Below are 8,975 nucleotides of genomic sequence, written 5' to 3' on the forward strand. Positions count from 1 at the left end.
ATATTATATTATATTACATTACATTACATTATATTATATTATATTATATTATATTATATTATATTATATTATATTTTTATGTTATATATTTATATTATATTTTATATTGTATATGTGTATTATATTATTTAATATTTATTGTATTATATTAATATATTTATAAACCTCTGCAGTGAATGAATCAAACTAAACAAGTGATCCTTGCAGTACAGCTGATCTCTCCTTGACTTTCTGCAGCATGCTGCCAAATTTTTGCATCATATGAAAATTTTTATCAATATTTCCATATTTTTTTTTTTTCCAAATTGCCTGCATGGTTATACACAGCTGTGTGCTGGGGCCTCATTCTTAGCTGGGAACTGGGAAAGGAGGGAATCTGCAAATCGGACCATCTTACCTGTGTCAGCAAATTATCATCTTCCCTAGTATTGAGGTTGAGAGCACAACATTTTTATGTATTAATTTTAATAATAACATATTCAGAGACATTGTGTGTTATTTATAATCTTCTAAAATGCAAGTGTCGCTCGTACCAATTTTTAATGAATTTCCATATTCTCTTGCTACTAGGGAAGAGACTTTACTACTTTACCCTTACTTTATTACCTAGAGAAATATTTCAGTAAAGTAGTGCATGTTTTGCACTGCCACTGCAGTAGAGATTGTAAAATCCTCAGCAAGTGGCAGCTCCAGGCATGGGTTGGGTCTCAAAACCTTTTAATTTTTCCATAACACATTTCAGAAGTCTTCCTCAGTGAGGTCACTGAATGTTTAGGAAGAACAGTACAACTTAGAAATAAAGTCTCAAGCATCAGAAAGGTTAGAAATAAGAATGATAGGGAGTAATAACAGAAATTGTACTGAAATAGAATGAAGATTCCAAATATTTTATTGACCTGAACTCCGGTAAATTTGATACCAGTTTCATTTCAACAAGTTTTTTTGCCCATTGGAACTGGGCTAGTTTGTTAAGTGTGATTAATACTCTTCTACTGATAATCTTTATAAATAGATAATATAAACTTGTATTATCTTTATATATATATAACACTCTTCTATTGATAATCTTTATACATAGATAATATAATAATGATCTTGTATCTAATCTTTATCTATGTATAATCTTTATGCATAGATAAAGATTAGATACAAGATCAAACATATATAAAATGGAACTAAAAATTCATAATTAACTAAAAATATTTAGATATCCACATACAAAATAGTCCTTCTATCTCTTTGTAGCCCTTAAAAAATGCTTTTCTTCTATGCTTCATCCCCAGTGTGTGTCTACCAGTGCCAGGGGAGCATTGTTCTGCATGTTCAAAAATTCAGAATCTGAGCAGTCTCTCTCCCAGTGCTGCTGCAGGGCCACATGAAACAAACTTTAAGGAATTTATAGATTTTAGAGGAGCTAAGATTTTAGTTAGAGATAAGCCTTACTAGAGTTAATTAAAATAAATGAGTAGGCCTTGATGAAGTTAAGAGTTAGTAGTTAACTAATAATTGATTGCTTGTCAGCACAATGTTTGGTTAGCTGGGTTTATAATGAAGAATACACAATCTGACAAAGAGCTTTAGGAACATAAGACAATTGTGGGCCTCCTCTGTTCTGAAACCAATTGAAGACAAGGAATGGGAGTTCTACCAAGAGTTCATTTGTCACATTTGCATTGAAAAGGTAGAAAGGTCAGAAGGAGGAAGACTTCATTTACTTCCTCATTTTGGGACTCCTCCCCATGAGAGGGACACCGACCCATGTCAAGGAACAAACCACGCATGCTGAATGGCTTTTGGAGTGATTAGCATATAAACTAAGGAATGGGATGTACCAAAATTATGAATATGTATTTTGGGTATTCAATACTTGGATGGATAAATAGTCTCTGTAATCACCTGGAAGCTGCAGTGTGGATTTGGGAGCGATCCCACACACAATAAACACACACTTTCTAACTTTATACTCTTAGAGAGCTTTTGTCCATCACAGTTGGGTATCAGTACTAGATCAATATCCATATTTCTTTAATAATTCAGAGCAGGAGCTTTGTAAACACACACTTTCTAACTTTAAACTGTTAGAGAGCTTTTGTCCATCACAGTTGGGTATCGGTACTAGATCAATATCCATATTTCTTTAATCATTCACGCAGGAGCCCGGCGTGGAGCAGCCTGATGGTTTTTCCTCACTCTTTCTTTTCCACACTTCTGGTTTTTCCTCACTCTTGTTGTGGTGGCAGTGGGCTGGGGGCGGTGCAGCGGGGGCTGTAATTTTAAGTAGCAGTGGTTGACACCTCTTCTAAATGCTTCCAGTAGCACCAGCACATGAACACAGTGACTAAGAGTGCCTGACAGCTTCAGCTTTGCTGCACTTACTGCTTTGACAGGCCTTGACTTTCTGCCAATTCAGTTGGAAACAAGCTTTATATCCCTTTTGCCCCACTGGCTTTCCAGATTCTCTCTCTTTTTTTCTTAACCACATTTCTTCCTCTCATAGCTCTGAATTCTCTGGGGTAGTGGCCACAATCCCCCTTTTCCCACAACTTGTGGCCACCTGTGTTGTCCCTGCAGTTAAATCATTAAGATACATTCCGAGAAAACAGGAGAGAGAGACATAATTACAACATTAAATTATCTTTTGCCTCGGTATTTTTTAAATAAAACCTCCTGACTTGAACCTTACATGCAATTGTTTGGTACTTGTAAATATTAGGAGTGAAATTAAGCTGTCCATGAGCAGCCCCCAGCATGACTGTGTGTCTCTCTGGTGCCATGAAAGTGGTATTTCTGTGTTCCCTCAGCCTGTTTGGATGCCATGGGAGCTCCCAGAGGTGAACAGTAGCAATTTATCCTTTTCCTGATTCCAGACATGGCATGGGTATAAAACAGGCAAAGCTCTCAGAACTTAATTTGTTGAAGAAAACCACATTTTACCAAGAAAATAAAGGGCAAGTCGTGGACACAGCTGAATTCCTCACTAATTCATCATATCACCTTTTCAAGTTTTAGCCCATGAGTGTCTGTAAATATTTCTAATTTTTACTGGGAGGAAATAAGTCTGCTGAAGTGGGTCAGAGCACTTGAGCTCCTGGGTCCCAGCTCAAATGGGCAGCTAGCAGGAATTGTAGCTCTTCACAAGCTGGGCTAAAAGGAGTTGCTGATGTCAACTTATTTTTAAATAGTCGAGTATGTACAATGCAAATCTCATTATCTCTTCTGTTCTGCTTTCTGGGAGTACAAAGGCTCCCCTGGCACTGGGGGCTGAGTTATTTCTTTGCTCTGAATGGTGCTGCCAGGTCTGGGCTGGTGCTGGACTGGGTGTTAGAGAAATTATGCCACCTTTTCATGTTCTCCAGCTTGTTGATGGCTTTTTTATCACTTTATTTTTGTTTTAGAGTCACCCACTGGCAGAACATTTGTTAGAAATATAGGTGTATTATTTCCCTGGGTAAATTGATAGCTCAAGGTTATTTGTTTTTACTTTTTTATGTGAGTTGTTTTTTGGCAGTTTTTGTGGGGGTTTGTGTGTTTGTGTGTGTGTGTAGGAGTTTTGAGTTATTGGTTGTTTTTTTAGGGGTCTTTTTGTTGTTGTTTTGTTTGGTTTTCTTTTGTCCACATGCATCAGTACTTCATTGTTAAAGAGCAGTTAAAGATTTAGGATAATTAGAAAATACCAAAGGAATCAGCATAAGCTCCCCCCTCCCACACACAGATTGCACTAATTTCTGAGTTTTCATGGTTTCTTTTAAATCAATAGAATGATCATTACTTGTGTCAGAGGCACAGTTCTCAATATGGATGTTTTCTAGAGGAAGGTTTTGAAGGGAGAGCAGAATCCACAACAGCTGATTGCAGCATGAGTGGTGAGTTGCTAAAATTCATTTTCCTTTCACAACCAAGTACCTCTTCAGGTGTTCTGTAATAAAAGAGTGAAAGAACAGACAACACCTGAGGGAGCACTGTGGAACCTACAGAAAGAACAGCTGCTTATTGGAGAAAAAAACAGTTTTGGAGTAAAAACATGTCTGAACTATTGGTACTCCATAATCATGATGTTGTGCAATAGCCTACAAGCTGCCATCTGGCACAGAGAATGATGAATACAAATTAGATGTTCACAGTGAGGAAATTTATTGGCCTCACCCTGGTGAAATGGCTGGATGTGGCTCCCCCTTTCCTATGGTTTTTTAAAGTTATCTACTTCCTAGCAGCAGTGATAAAAGGACGTGAAAACAAACTAATAGGAGCTTTCAGAGGATTTTTGTAATATTTGTAATTTGTAATTTCTCATAAGAAATCTGCTGGGAGTGCCAAGATAATTTGGGTAACAGACTCAAAGCAGCTGTCTAGATTCTCTTTTAGGATTTCCCATCCCTGAGGGACACCTACGCCACGTCTGTGCCCAGTCCCTCACTACTGTCAGCAGATTTTCATCCCCACAGGACATTCTCCAGAGGAAGGATGAAGGATGAGAATTTCTTTGGCTAGGCACAAGAGAGACTCAAACAACATTCCATTAGATGGAGATTTGCAATCTAAGTCAGCTTTTAATCATATATTGACTTGAACATCTCCACTCTATTAATAAACATATTTAATCTGCAGGACAATCTGGCCTTCAAACACATCAAAACTGAATATGAATTTCACATATTTATATACATTTTGCTCTGGTGTTGCAGCTGTGCTCCAGTTTGGAAGTACTTTTTTCATGCTACCCTGGATCAGTTCAGAATTGTGCTTTACAGCTCTTTGATTCTGAAATCTAAGGCTTTTCTGAGAGATACATATTGGATACACGTTCACATTAAAGTTCAACCAGAGTTTTATAGGGAGTAATAACAGAAATTGTACTGAAGAAGAATGAAGAATTCCAGATATTTTATTGACCTGAGCTCTGTTCAATTCAATGCCAGTTTCATTTCAATGAGTTTTCTGGCCCATTTGAGCTGTAATTTGTTAAGCGTGATTCATACTCTTCTACTGATGATTTTTATACAAGATCAAACATATATTAAATTGAACTAAAAATTCATAATTAACTGCACTAAAATGTCAGCTCAAAACCTCTGATTATAAAACAAAGCCTGTATCTTTGTTGTTAAATTTATATGAACAGAAACAGCTGTCCTGGGGTACCTACAATTTATATAGCATTCTCAAAATGACAATTTTTTATATAATTTAATTTGGTTTGCTAGAAATATTTGCTCTTTCTGTTTTTTTTTTTTTTTTCAATGTAAATAAATTCAGATAAAAGCCAACTGACACTGGCTATTCTTGGATCTTCTGGAACTGATTCCAATAAGAACCACTGCTGTTTTGAAGCTGTTAAATAACCATAAATTTTTCTCTGCAAGTCTCTGCCTGTATCTGGAGCAACAGTTAATTCTCATTAAAGATAATTAAAGAAAGAGTTGCACTTGATTGATTTTTCCAGCTGTTTTTTTGTATTTGGGTAGTCTGAGGAAGATAGCTCATTCACAGCTCTTCAAGATATTGAAAATATTCTCAAATTGCTCACCAAATTAAACCAGATTGTTGCTGAAGGTTCCTCCACATTCTTGAGATCAAATAAACATCTCTTTGTAGTGGCAGAGAAGAACAAAGATGCCTAGTTGTAGCTGTACTGTAAATAATAATAATAATAATAACAACAATAATAATAACAACAATAACAATAACAATAACAATAATGACAACAATAACAACAATAACAATAATAACAATAATAACAATAATTGCGCTCTGTGTCCATCCTGCCTATCCACGTGGTGTGGGAATAAGGCATTCAGAAATACTAGAGTAAAAATAAGGCAGAAGAATTATTTTCAGTCACATACAAGGCAGAATGTTGTCTTCAATAGAATGGAAATAGATTTTTTGATGGAAATGTTTTGCATGCTGAATGGAATCCTAGAGGAGGCTGACAGAAACATATTCTAGTTAACATTTGATAATAACTGTAAATGAAATATTTAATTATGAGCATAAGACAACAGCTATGTCTGTAACCTTTTTGCAGCTGGGTTGATATCACTTTTCCTGTCCTTGACAAGAAAATTAATTGTGTTGCTGAAGTGTGAATTTAAAGCTGTTGAGTGTCCTTTGTTTTTCAGTAGCACTGGTTTGTAGTCATGGATGAGATTTGCTGCAATTCTGAGCAATGCTTGCCGTTATTTTTTCTTGTGTCATGAGGTTCCTGGTGAGCTTGGTGTCCCCTAGGACCTGTGGGATCTTTGCTGCAAAGGAACTTTCCAGCCACTCTGCCCTGGTGCATGGGTGTTGGAACTCTGGATGCTGAGAATTCCAGATTTTTTGTGCTGATCCCCAGGAGAACTCTGCATTTGACCTGAGGCCATGGAAGCTTCCAAAACGGAATGATAGAACTGGGATTGTGGGTGTGGAGTTTGAATAGAAGCGTGTAACATCACAGGGTGGAAAACTTAGAGTTTATGGGTTTAGAATATAGTAACAGATATAAAGCAAGATGGAGGTATTAGGGCAGTGGCTGGTCCGTCTTCTTCACCTTGTTCTCCATGGGTTTGGGTAGTTTTGTGTAATTGGATATAAAAGTCCACATTGCAGGCCACAAGGCATTAATTATTGGGTCAATAGTGAAAATAATTTAGGTGTAATTTAAAAATTGGATAGTTTTTCCTTAAAAGACCTTGTAGGGATAGATAGGAGGCTGTTTTGTAGCTTGTTAGTGAAGTGTTACAGAACTCAGGGTTTGTGAGTCTGTGATACGGATAAGAAAAACCAAACATCTGAGTCTGAACATGAAACATCATCTCTGCACTTTCCACCCACCTTGACAGGTGCAGAAAAGAAGCCAAGACCTGGCACATGGGATTGCTCCTGCCAGGGTACAGGACTTTGTATTTCCATTTGCTGAACTTTACAAAGCCCATTTCTCCAGCCTGTGCTTCCCAGCCATGCGCTGTCTCTCCCAGGGATGGGCCAGCCACTCCTGTGCCTCTCAGGATTGTGTTTTCCAAGCACCTAAATATTCTTTTTCCAAGCATGTAATATTCTTAGAATACAAAAGACTTCTAAAGGATGGAAAAGGATTACTCTTACCTTTTAGAAACTGGTTATGGTGGGAGAAAAGCATCTGAAGGCCTTTAGGAATACTGCTGTAGTTTGAACAAGGTGATGTCCTGATGGGAGCTCTATAGCTCAGTTTCAGAATTAACTATCAGCTCCATCTTCCTTTACTAACATGCTATTGTTTTGGTCTTGACTGCCTTATTTTCCATAATGTCTTAGGCTGTTCATACCTCAAAATCAAAAAGCTGTTAAAAATATGATTATTTCTACATAAAACCAGTTAGCAGTCTGAAAATACATCAGGTGAAAGACTTTGATTTCCTCTTGAAGATTTTTTTTTAATTATGTTTTTTAATTGTTCCACTTTCATCTCAAGCTCTCCAGAGTATCAAAAAGAAGCTATTCTGGTTTTATTGCTCCTTCCACAAAAAAAAAAAAAAAAAAAAAAAAAAAACATTTAAAGCAAATATGGCTGCAGTTTATAAAGATCATCTTTATTTCCCAGGAAGAGAGGGGCTGTTCACACATGAGAACAGTTTATATTTACGAGAGAACTACTTCAAAAACACTCGTGTCCTCCTCTGGTACAAGAAACCAGGGAGGGCATTTTCAGAAGTATTGCTGTGGAGAAGATAGTTTTGGGGTTTTTGGATGTGCATTACAGATGTGTTCAGTGGCTGATTTGAGGACACATCCACAGAAAGTTTTTCACCTGTGCTGCATGGTGAAGCTTTGTGCTCTCCTGGCGTGTCATTATGTGCGGCAAAAAATGATCCTCAACCCTGCAGCTGGAATTTACTCAATTGATCAGTACAATTGCAAAAAAAAAAAAAAAAAAAAAGAGGGCCATCAAAATCCCCAAGGCCCAATTACTCCATCTGTGCAGTATCTCTGAGGTGAACTAATGGAAGCTGTTAGTGACAAAGAGCTGAGAAATCAGCAATAACTCCAGGCAAAAACTGTCAAACCTGGTCTCTCCTTGAGGTTGCTGAAGGAACTCTGGCATCCTTAGAGTGGAAAGAGCCTTGTGGGGGCTTAGGAGACTGTAGCAGCCCCCAGGTTTTAGCAGACAACCTAATTCCACCTGCAGAACAGAATAAAGGGAAAAACTCTCACACCAGCCAGCCTCGCTGCAACAGCTGGAAATTTTTTGCTGTTACTTTGATTCATAAATATTTTTCAGAGTGCTGTCTGTAAGTGGTGTGTCAGTCCATATGGATGCACAGCATCTTCCTTCAGTTTTTCCCATTGTTGGAAATCAGCCTTATTTCATTGGGGTGTTTCTGGAATGCTGTAACAACCAGAAACCATTGTAATAGAGCAGTCTAATATAATGTAGCAACACAATAAACACTATAAAAATCAACATTACAGTTAAGTGACTGCTGCACTTAAATCCAGCAATAACTGGAATCTAGGGTCATGGCAATTCTGAAGAAAAATGCCCTTAAATGAAGCAATGACTAAAAATAACCTTAAAAAAATCCCTGCGAAAGCTAATTTGGTTTGAATGCAATTCAAATCAACCTCAAAACCTCCTAGTTTTTCAGTGCTTGGTTACAGTTTTGAGTATGTAGGCAAAGAACATTCCACACAGAAAGAATAAAAGTGGTAAAAAAGGATTTTGGGGGATGTTTGCAGTCTTTGAGTCTTAGAGCTACCAGGGCTCTATGTCCCTGAGCTATGTTATGGTCAGAGGAATTATGCAAAGTCACAGGAGATGCCAGCAGGTCAGATATTTTCTAACTCAGCATATGGCTGATGGTTTATTTTTTATGCTCCTTTGGTTTTTTATTATGTTTGCTTTTCTATTTTTTTTTTTAATTGGGAGGTTTATTTTGTTTATATGTGTGGCTCATCACTAATGCATTTTAATCTTTACTGCATCATCTGGGGAAAAAAAAAGAATATGAAAAGCTATG

General features: G+C 37.2%; 1 protein-coding gene and 1 long non-coding RNA gene across 4 annotated transcripts in view; one reads left to right on the top strand and one right to left on the bottom strand.

Moving 5' to 3' along the window:
* The window catches only part of SPON1 (spondin 1), a 189,691-nt gene that overhangs the window by 123,151 nt on the left and 57,565 nt on the right, over positions 1–8,975 (top strand). The gene's annotated exons all lie outside the window — the stretch shown is intronic.
* Positions 1,119–8,975, bottom strand: part of LOC110469115 (uncharacterized) — a 52,208-nt gene continuing 44,351 nt past the window's right edge. Inside the window, exon 3 of one of the 3 annotated variants that reach the window (XR_014955313.1) lies at positions 1,119–5,629. This is a non-coding gene — a long non-coding RNA (uncharacterized LOC110469115). Of the gene's footprint in view, positions 5,630–7,463; positions 8,345–8,975 lie in introns of those variants that run through there. The other 2 variants (XR_014955312.1, XR_014955311.1) reach the window with 2 other exon arrangements.

This window comes from Lonchura striata, chromosome 5 (assembly GCF_050655825.1).
Source record: "Lonchura striata isolate lonStrDom1 chromosome 5, ASM5065582v1, whole genome shotgun sequence".
NCBI classification, from domain to species: domain Eukaryota; kingdom Metazoa; phylum Chordata; class Aves; order Passeriformes; family Estrildidae; genus Lonchura; species Lonchura striata.